At 32.2% G+C, this 9,340-nt stretch overlaps 1 long non-coding RNA gene across 1 annotated transcript; it reads left to right on the top strand.

The window, feature by feature from the left end:
- Positions 1 to 4,370: 4,370 nt before the first annotated feature.
- Positions 4,371 to 8,984, top strand: LOC143052143 (uncharacterized). The gene is made up of 4 exons (XR_012971007.1): positions 4,371 to 4,506; positions 5,206 to 5,282; positions 6,420 to 6,491; positions 8,797 to 8,984. It is a non-coding gene; the product is annotated as an uncharacterized LOC143052143 (long non-coding RNA).
- The last annotated feature ends 356 nt before the right edge of the window (positions 8,985 to 9,340 follow it).

Genomic DNA, 9,340 nt, shown 5'->3' with positions numbered 1-9,340 from the left:
AAAAAGGCTTATTTGATTTTTTGTTTTATAGAAAAAAGTTGATGCTTAATTAAAGGTATTTTGCCTTAAAACCGGATCCAAAGACTTGTTGTATGGAGTCGGCAATGTGACGAGGGAGTTGCAAACTTTTCACGCGAGGTATCGAACATCAACTTCACCATTTCGAAAGGACTAAACGCATCATTTTAGCAAGGTTCTTAATTAAGGAGGCTCGCAGGTATAAGATTTTCAGAAAAAAATTAAACATTTATTTTTCATTACAAATTTTATCTATTACATTAAGCAGTTGTTACTTTATCATATGGTACAAAAATCATTCCAAAAAATCAATTTCTGTTGGCCCCAGGTGACTTTAAAAATGTAGATATCATTGAAAAAGCTCCAAATTATCTCCCTTTGGTGCAAAAATGCCATTTTTTTGGCATTAAAATTGAAATATCTTTTTTAACTCATCGGTGACCTATAATTGTTTTTTTTTTTCGAATAAGCTGTACAATAACTAAATAATTGTAAAATTTTAGCGATTTCTGTAATTTAGTTCTTTTTTTTATTTCGATATTACTGCTATTTCTCCTATTATTTCAACAGAAAAAAGGGACGTTAACAAAAATGTATTTTTCTTTCGAAGGCAGATTGTGAGCGTAAATGAACGGTGACCCCATCTTTTTATTTCATTTTTCTATTAAGTATAAGATCAAGTTCATTTATAGAAAAATATAGCGAAATCCTATATTAAATAAAAAAAAAAATTATTTAGACCCGCGAGCCCCCTTAACTTCTGAAAAGAGACAAATCCATGAGATGGTACATTTTTATATCACAGATTATGACTCATCTACATATTTTAATATGAGGAACAAGATATGTGTAACTTCGGAACAGAACTGCATTTCTTTCAGAAGCACATTGTTTCAACCTTTTTTTTTTTTTTATTGCATGTCGTTTGATCTTCAATTTTTTTTTGAGATGTAAAGTGTAGTCTGTTTTCTCATTGTTTGTGTCCATGTTGATGGTTCTGTTGTTTTCCTTGATTTATACGTTTTGAAGGTCAAGTTATTATCTTTTTAATTTGAATATCAAAAAGTTGTAATAATCTTATATAAGGAGTTATGGTACTTAAAAGTAGGAGAAAGTAAAATCACAAAAATACTGAACTCCGAGGAAAATTCAATCAAGTCCCTAATCACATGGCAAAATCAAATGACAAAACACATCAAACAAATGAACAACAACTGTCATATTCCCGACTTGGTACAGGCATTTTCTAATGTAGAAAAGAAATGTGATTATCATGCTCCTTATCATTTATTAAAAGACAAATATTTAAAAAGTGATACTATAAGTCGAAAGACGATCAGTTTAGAAACAAACTAAGCTAATAATATTGATAGGTTATGGAGCTCCTTTTCGAGATATCTGAGTTTTAAAAAATGGAGGGACAAGAATGACTCAGATTTCTACATTATATTTGCATTGGTATTGTTTTGGATCTTAAATCGAAAGAAAAGGATTCCACATTTATAGGCAACAGTAGTATAGTGCTGTTCAAAATCCGATTGTAGGGAAACAAATATTGGTTACAAACTACACCCGAGGAAAACACATCAACTATGAGAGGAAAACAAAAGAAGAACAGGAACACTCCATTGCAACAAAAACAAACGCCAACACACATAGAAACGATATATTTGGTAACAATTGCAATATTCAGGCTTGGCACACGACCAACCAAACCTTCTGCTTATATCGCATTGTTAAAAAGAATATTATTTAATGAAAACCAACAATAAACTTCTTCCATCAATGACCAGCTGCACATGGCATCTCAAACAGTGACGCACTTATGTAACAAAATTAATTCTTGTACTGCGTACAATTATTTTACAACACCAGTCCAAACAATTACGACAATGACGGTATTAAAAGACTATTTTATAATTATTTGAACTAAAAACGATACGTTATATCACGTTATCCACCCGAAACCACAACAAAATAGAAGGTAATCGACAATCTAAGACGTGGTAAAAATGTCATTGGTAATTTTAAACACAGACTCATCGTGTACATGTAGATCAAACAATTCGTGATTGTGTCCATACAATTTATGAAGAGTCATTTTGAATCTATCATCCTCATAACTCTGTTCGAACAGTGTCTGCGTAAGCAGCACACTCCTGTATATGATGTCTATATTGTGTAACATGCACAAGCTTAACGTTTCAATTGAGATATGTAAAACTATACGACGATGCACATGGTTTGTAACTGTTAAGAAATTGAAAATTGTTAATTGTAAAGTTGAAATCATCCCGTGTCTGATAGAATTTAGTGTAAGGTCGTCCATCTGTGACAATATTGAGTTAAAAAAAAACAAGGTATGAAGCAATCCTAAGTACCAGTGGTATCCTTGATTTCACGTTCACTGGGATAAATGATGCAAATACTGACTAAGATATGGGCGATTCAGTGGAAGGCGTTATCAATAGATCTGAATAGTCTTATTGAAAAATTTTGCTGGGGCCCTTTTTTTTCTCTTTTAGACAGCTCTGAATGAAATCTCCTTTCTACGAGTACAAAAATAAGTCTGCCATACGTAGTGCACAATTAGTACCCATTGGAATACCTTGAATGTCTGTTCAAATATGAATCCTCAAAACTCTATTTTTCCTATTTGTATTGACAAAAACGCTGGATAATTAGATGGTTTAGTCGATCCTTCAACTGAGCATGATATTAAACAGTGAAAAGCTGTGAACGATCCAACGTTTTAATGTTGCTGGAAAGATGCGTAGATAGTGATTAAAGATTCTGCAGAAAATCTTTTGATTTTTTGACAATCCACATTTGATTGACACAACCGGTTGAATATATCTCTTCACAATATTTATGGAAGACCATATTTTACCATAAATTAAGGAAAACAAAAGGCTGCTCAAAAGTCACAAATCGCGGGAAAACAAATTCGGGCCACAAACCGAAACCAAGATAAACACACCAACCATTAGAAAAAACAACGAAACAACAGAAACACCGAAGTGCAACTTAAGAATAAACAACAATACATCATTCATAGATACGATACGAACTATTAGATGACAACTGTCATACTCCAAACCCTGCATAGGACACCGTAAGAAAATATAATGGGTTGATTCCTGCCTTGTGTCCAGCCAAACCTCGTATTACATAATAATAATTCTAACTTATTTTGTTCCTTGACTAATGGTTTTCTATAAGTATGATATTTGTTCAATTCTAGATATGTTTAATTTCACCTAACGCCATCTTTAAGTACTAAAAGAAAAATAAGCGTAAATAGTTATCAAAGGTACCAGGATTTAATTTAATGCGCCAGACGCGCGTTTCGTCTACATATAACTCACCAATAACGCTCGGATCAAAATAGTTGTGAAGCCAAACGAGTACAACGTTTAAGAGCTTGGATGACAAAAAATTCCAAAAAGTTGTGCCAAATACGGCTAAGGTAATCTATTCCTGGGATAAAACAATCCTTAGTTTTTCGAAAAATACAAAGTTGTGTAACCGGAAATTTATAAAAATTACCATTTAATTGATATTCATTTCAACACCGAAGTGCTGACTACTGGGCTGGTGATACCATCGGGGACGAAACGTCCACTAGCAGTGACATCGAACCAGTGGTGTAAATAGTTATCAAAGGTGTCACGTAACATTCATGAAATATTCATCAGAGTTTTGTTTTGTATTCAAATGTAACATATGACAAATCAAAACAGATACAAACAAATTCAGCAGTATAAAACTAGATAGTTTTAAGATAATCTCTCATCTCTCAAAATAATAATGACATTTTAATTTAAATTAACTATAATGGATAAGTTATCTATTAACAAGTTCACAATTGGTGCATTTATTCAAAGCTATGTCTGAACGCAAACAACACTATAATCTTTGATGTATTATTGCAAACCAATATATATAGGCATTCTGATATTTCAATATGTTTTGGATGTTCAAACATTTTTGCTTCGAGCTTCACTGATGAGACATTCATTGTCAAAATCGAGCATTTGATTAAGTAATTTTTATACAAGCAAAAGGTATCTTGATTTTTGGAATTATAGGCTCTTTAACATAATTATATTATTCCGAAATAGAGCTGGGCACTCTATATAGACATATTTTCTAACTTCAAACTTTTAAATTTTAACCTGCCTTTGTCGGACCCAGACCACCTACACATAGGACATGCACTCGTATACATGTATTAAGAACAAAGATTATATCTTATCTGTTATTGAGATAAATGGCAGACATTTCAGTTACTGTTTTAGCATTCGGTAATATAATAATTTATATACTTTTCCACTTTACTGATTCAAATGTTAGTTGAATTAAGCCTTGTTTTTTAACAATTCTATCTTATTGTACATTTAAAGTAAAACCTAACATTTAAGATGTTTTGTTTTTTAGCAGTGGCAGGAACAATGTCATGCATACTAAGTCTTCACCTTGCATCAGGTAGGTATATAATTAACTGTACTATAGTAATGCAGGTAGTCCTCATGAAGGTCAGTACTTTAAAGCTTCGTACTCTCAAGTTTTCTCCACAGACATTCCTATTCAAAGAGTGATCAAAATAACAAGGTCAATGTGTCTGTTTTCGAGATATTAGCTATTGGAGTTTTTGCGGGAAACTGTTCTCTCTTGATTTTTCATAGTTCAATCAAGTTCAAGTTTAAAAAAAAAATAGAGTTTTTAAAAAAGCTGATATATGTAAAATATTTATAAAAAGAAAAGTGGGGGTTAATGGGCAAATTTATTCAAAGCTATCAAATTCGAACTATCGAAACAAATAAAGTTTTGTTAATTTGATGGAAATTATGCAACGTCATTAGTTCAGTCAAAATCACTCCGTTTAATGAGTTAATCCATAATATAATATTTAGATTACGACACTATACTTCAGTGGTTATGCAATTTAAGGTCATGATAACCTTCGCAAAGTATATTTGAGTCTAGATCTCTAATTATATACGCAGGATATAAACAATACTTGTACAAAAATCTAAAAACAAATGTTTTGAGAAAATAGGGTCTCTTTAATAGACCTTAAATGATTGGCAAATGTTTATACTGTTGTCAGATAAATAGTGTCTCAAGTCTCCATATATCTTCTCTACTTTATTCCAAAACTTATATGTTTTTTCTTTATTAAAGCCATAATGTGCTATGACTGTGATGTATTACCCCACCAAAGAGATTGTACTAGGGTAACTAAGTGTGGTCCTGACGAGGTGAGTGAAATTTTGGCGGAAAAATGTACTCTCTTTATTTTTCATAGCATTATTATTGACAAGTTACTGAGTGTGGTCCTGACGAGGTTAGTTATCAGTACATTTAGATTCATTATATCGCAGATTTGGATAATAGATAGGATCATGTAAAATTTTCAATGATTTTTTAAGTAAGCCGAAGCCCAACATATTTCATAACATGTATTTTAAAATAATAAGCAGGAGTCGCTTTCACAAAAACACTTATGACTTAGATTGGTCTTTAGTCATGAAAAAATCAGTATTCTAACAATCAATCTTTGTCGTAAGTGTTTTTGTGAAATCGAATCCAGTTCTTTAAATCTTGATCTTTATGGCAAACGTGCCTTACCAGCGTATATTTAAGCAACAGTAGTTCCCATATTTTCAAATCTTATAAAAATGATACAAATCCTGGTCAGAAACAAACATTTGAGGAAATTACATGCGTAAAGAGAGGGGAAAGATACAAGAGGAACAGTCAAACTGATATATCGAAAATAAACTAACAACGTCATGGCAAAAATAATAAAAGACAAACACAAATAATAGTAAGCAAGACACAACAGAGGAAATTAAAGACTAAGCAACACGAACCCCACCATAGATCAAAACACGCAAAATGTCTATAAACATTACATTGTTTATAAACAACATCGTATAAATTACTTGTGGTAACTAAAATTTAATTTTAATGTTTTATCTTAAATTCTAAAGTGTTTAACTGTACATATTTTTTAATAACGTGTGCCGAACTAAATGAGTCAATGTGAAATTTTTATAAAGTCCTAAAATAATATTAAATACTACTTTAGTAAAATATTATTTACATATTAATAAAATAATATTCCATATTAATAAAATAATATTATATAATATTGCATATTATATAATAAATAATGTTATATAATATTACATATTATATAGTATTACATATTATTTAAATGGTTAATGAATGCTATGGTGAACTTGTGCAAAAAACTTGATTGGTTGATTCATTTTTTGGCCGGATTTTTATATAACATGTAAATTACTATATGAACCGAGGAAAAATCTGTTTTATGTCAAAAAATAATTTTACATATCCATAATATTAATTATGTTATTCTAATAATTAAGGAATGCTATGGTGAACGTGTGCAAACACCTGATGGGTTGATCAAATTCCGGTCAGGCTGTATAAAGACATCGGTAAGTCATATTTGTTGGACAATGGCTTGATCGAATTTCGGTCAGGACGAATACAGACATCGGTAAGTCATATTTTATGGACGATGTTTTGATCAAATTCCGATTAGGATGCATGCTTTCATCGTTAAGACACATTTTATGGACGATGTTTTGATCAAATTCCGATTAGGATGCATACAGACATCGGTAAGTCATATTTTATGGACGATGTTTTGATCAAATTCCGATTAGGATGCATACAGACATCGGTAAGTCATATTTTATGGACGATGTTTTGATCAAATGCCGATTAGGATGCATACAGACATCGGTAAGTCATATTTTATGGACGATGTTTTGATCCAATTCCGATTAGGATGCATACAGACATCGGTAAGTCGTATTTTATGGACGATGTTTTGATCAAATTCCGATTAGGATGCATACAGACATCGGTAAGTCATATTTTATGGACGATGTTTTGATTCAATTCCGATTAGGCTGCATACAGACATCGGTAAGTCATATTTTATGGACGATGTTTTGATCAAATTCCGATTAGGATGCATACAGACATCGGTAAGTCATATTTTATGGACGATGTTTTGATCCAATTCCGATTAGGATGCATACAGACATCGGTAAGTCATATTTTATGGACGATGTTTTGATCAAATTCCGATCAGGATGCATACTTTCATCGGTAAGACACATTTTATGGACGATGTTTTGATCAAATTCCGATTAGGATGCATACAGACATCGGTAAGTCATATTTCATGGACGATGTTTTGATCAAATTCCGATCAGGATGCATACTTTCATCGGTAAGACACATTTAATGGACGATGTTTTGATCAAATTCCGATTAGGATGCATACTTTCATCGGTAAGACACATTTTATGGACGATGTTTTGATCAAATTCCGATAAGGATGCATACTTTCATCGGTAAAACATATTTTATGGACGATGTTTTGATCAAATTCCGATGAGGATGCATACAGACATCGGTAAGACACATTTTATGGACGATGTTTTGATCAAATTCCGATTAGGATGCATACAGACATCGGTAAGTCATATTTTATGGACGATGTTTTGATCAAATTCCGATCAGGATGCATACTTTCATCGGTAAGACAAATTTTATGGACGATGTTTTGATCCAATTCCGATTAGGATGCATACTTTCATCGGTAAGACATATTTTATGGACGATGTTTTGATCAAATTCCGATGAGGATGCATACAGATATCGGTAAGTCATGTTTTATGGACGATGTTTTGATCAAATTCCGATTAGGATGCATACAGACATCGGTAAGTCATATTTTATGGACGATATTTTGATCAAATTCCGATTAGGATGCATACAGACATCGGTAAGTCATATTTTATGGACGATGTTTTGATCAAATTCCGATCAGGATGCATACTTTCATCGGTAAGACACATTTTATGGACGATGTTTTGATCAAATTCCGATTAGGATGCATACTTTCATCGGTAAGACATATTTTATGGACGATGTTTTGATCAAATTTCGATGAGGATGCATACAGACATCGGTAAGTCATATTTTATGGACGATGTTTTGATCAAATTCCGATTAGGATGCCTACAGACATCGGTAAGTCATATCTTATGGACGATGTTTTGATCAAATTCCGATGAGGATGCATACAGACATCGGTATGTCATATTTTATGGACGATGTTTTGATCAAATTCCGATGAGGATGCATACAGACATCGGTATGTCATATTTTATGGACGATGTTTTGATCAAATTCCGATTAGGATGCATACTTTCATCGGTAAGACACATTTTATGGACGATGTTTTGATCAAATTCCGATTAGGATGCATACAGACATCGGTAAGTCATATTTTATGGACGATGTTTTGATCAAATTCCGATCAGGATGCATACTTTCATCGGTAAGATACATTCTATGGACGATGTTTTGATCAAATTCCGATTAGGATGCATACAGACATCGGTAAGTCATATTTTATGGACGATGTTTTGATCAAATTCCGATTAGGATGCATACAGACATCGGTAAGTCATATTTTATGAACAATCGGTAGATCAAAGTCCGGATAGGATGCACACAGACATCGGTAACTCATATTTTGTGAACAATTGGTTGATCAAATTCCAACTGACGGCCCTACTATACAAATTAATGATTTCAAATTAAATAAATGTTAAAAGTTCTTCCAGCTTAAAATATTTTAGAGTAAACTTAATAAATCTAATAGATAGTACACACCCAGGACTGATGGGAATGATTGATGGATATATTTTTGTTTTACAGAAATGTTATATTTCAATAGGATTGCTACCTGTGATAGGGAAGCGTTCAGGTGATACCACTGAATGTTCGAAATGTTGTAATTCTTCATACTGCAATTTAGAAACCTGCGATAAACCGTATGCAAGTATGTTGATATACAATTTCATTAAATTCAAGTGTAATTTTCGCTACGATACTAGGAATGTAGCGTATCATATATAACATCGGATTTTAATGAAGATAGCGGAGTTTAGCGTGTCACAACATTGGATTTGAGTGAGATTGGTTTATATATACAAAATTATTTTGAGCAACAACTTCCCATCCTTGATATTCCACTATTACTCTCTGTATCAATGTATGAATTGTGATAACTTAAATAGTAACAAAGGAATGAATAGATAAGTTACAAACGGTACTTCTATAAAAGTTACTGCAAAAAAAATTCGAAATTGATATAACACGAATCCAAAACAAATATAAGTCTTCGGATTTGTTGTAGTATGTACACTTCAAAACAGTCAAAGTGGTTGAAAAAAAGCTTTTTATTTGACAAAGAGAAAAT

Source organism: Mytilus galloprovincialis, chromosome 11 (assembly GCF_965363235.1).
Source record: "Mytilus galloprovincialis chromosome 11, xbMytGall1.hap1.1, whole genome shotgun sequence".
In the NCBI taxonomy this organism is placed as follows: Eukaryota; Metazoa; Mollusca; class Bivalvia; order Mytilida; family Mytilidae; genus Mytilus; species Mytilus galloprovincialis.
This window is presented reverse-complemented; position numbering and strand designations above follow the sequence as displayed.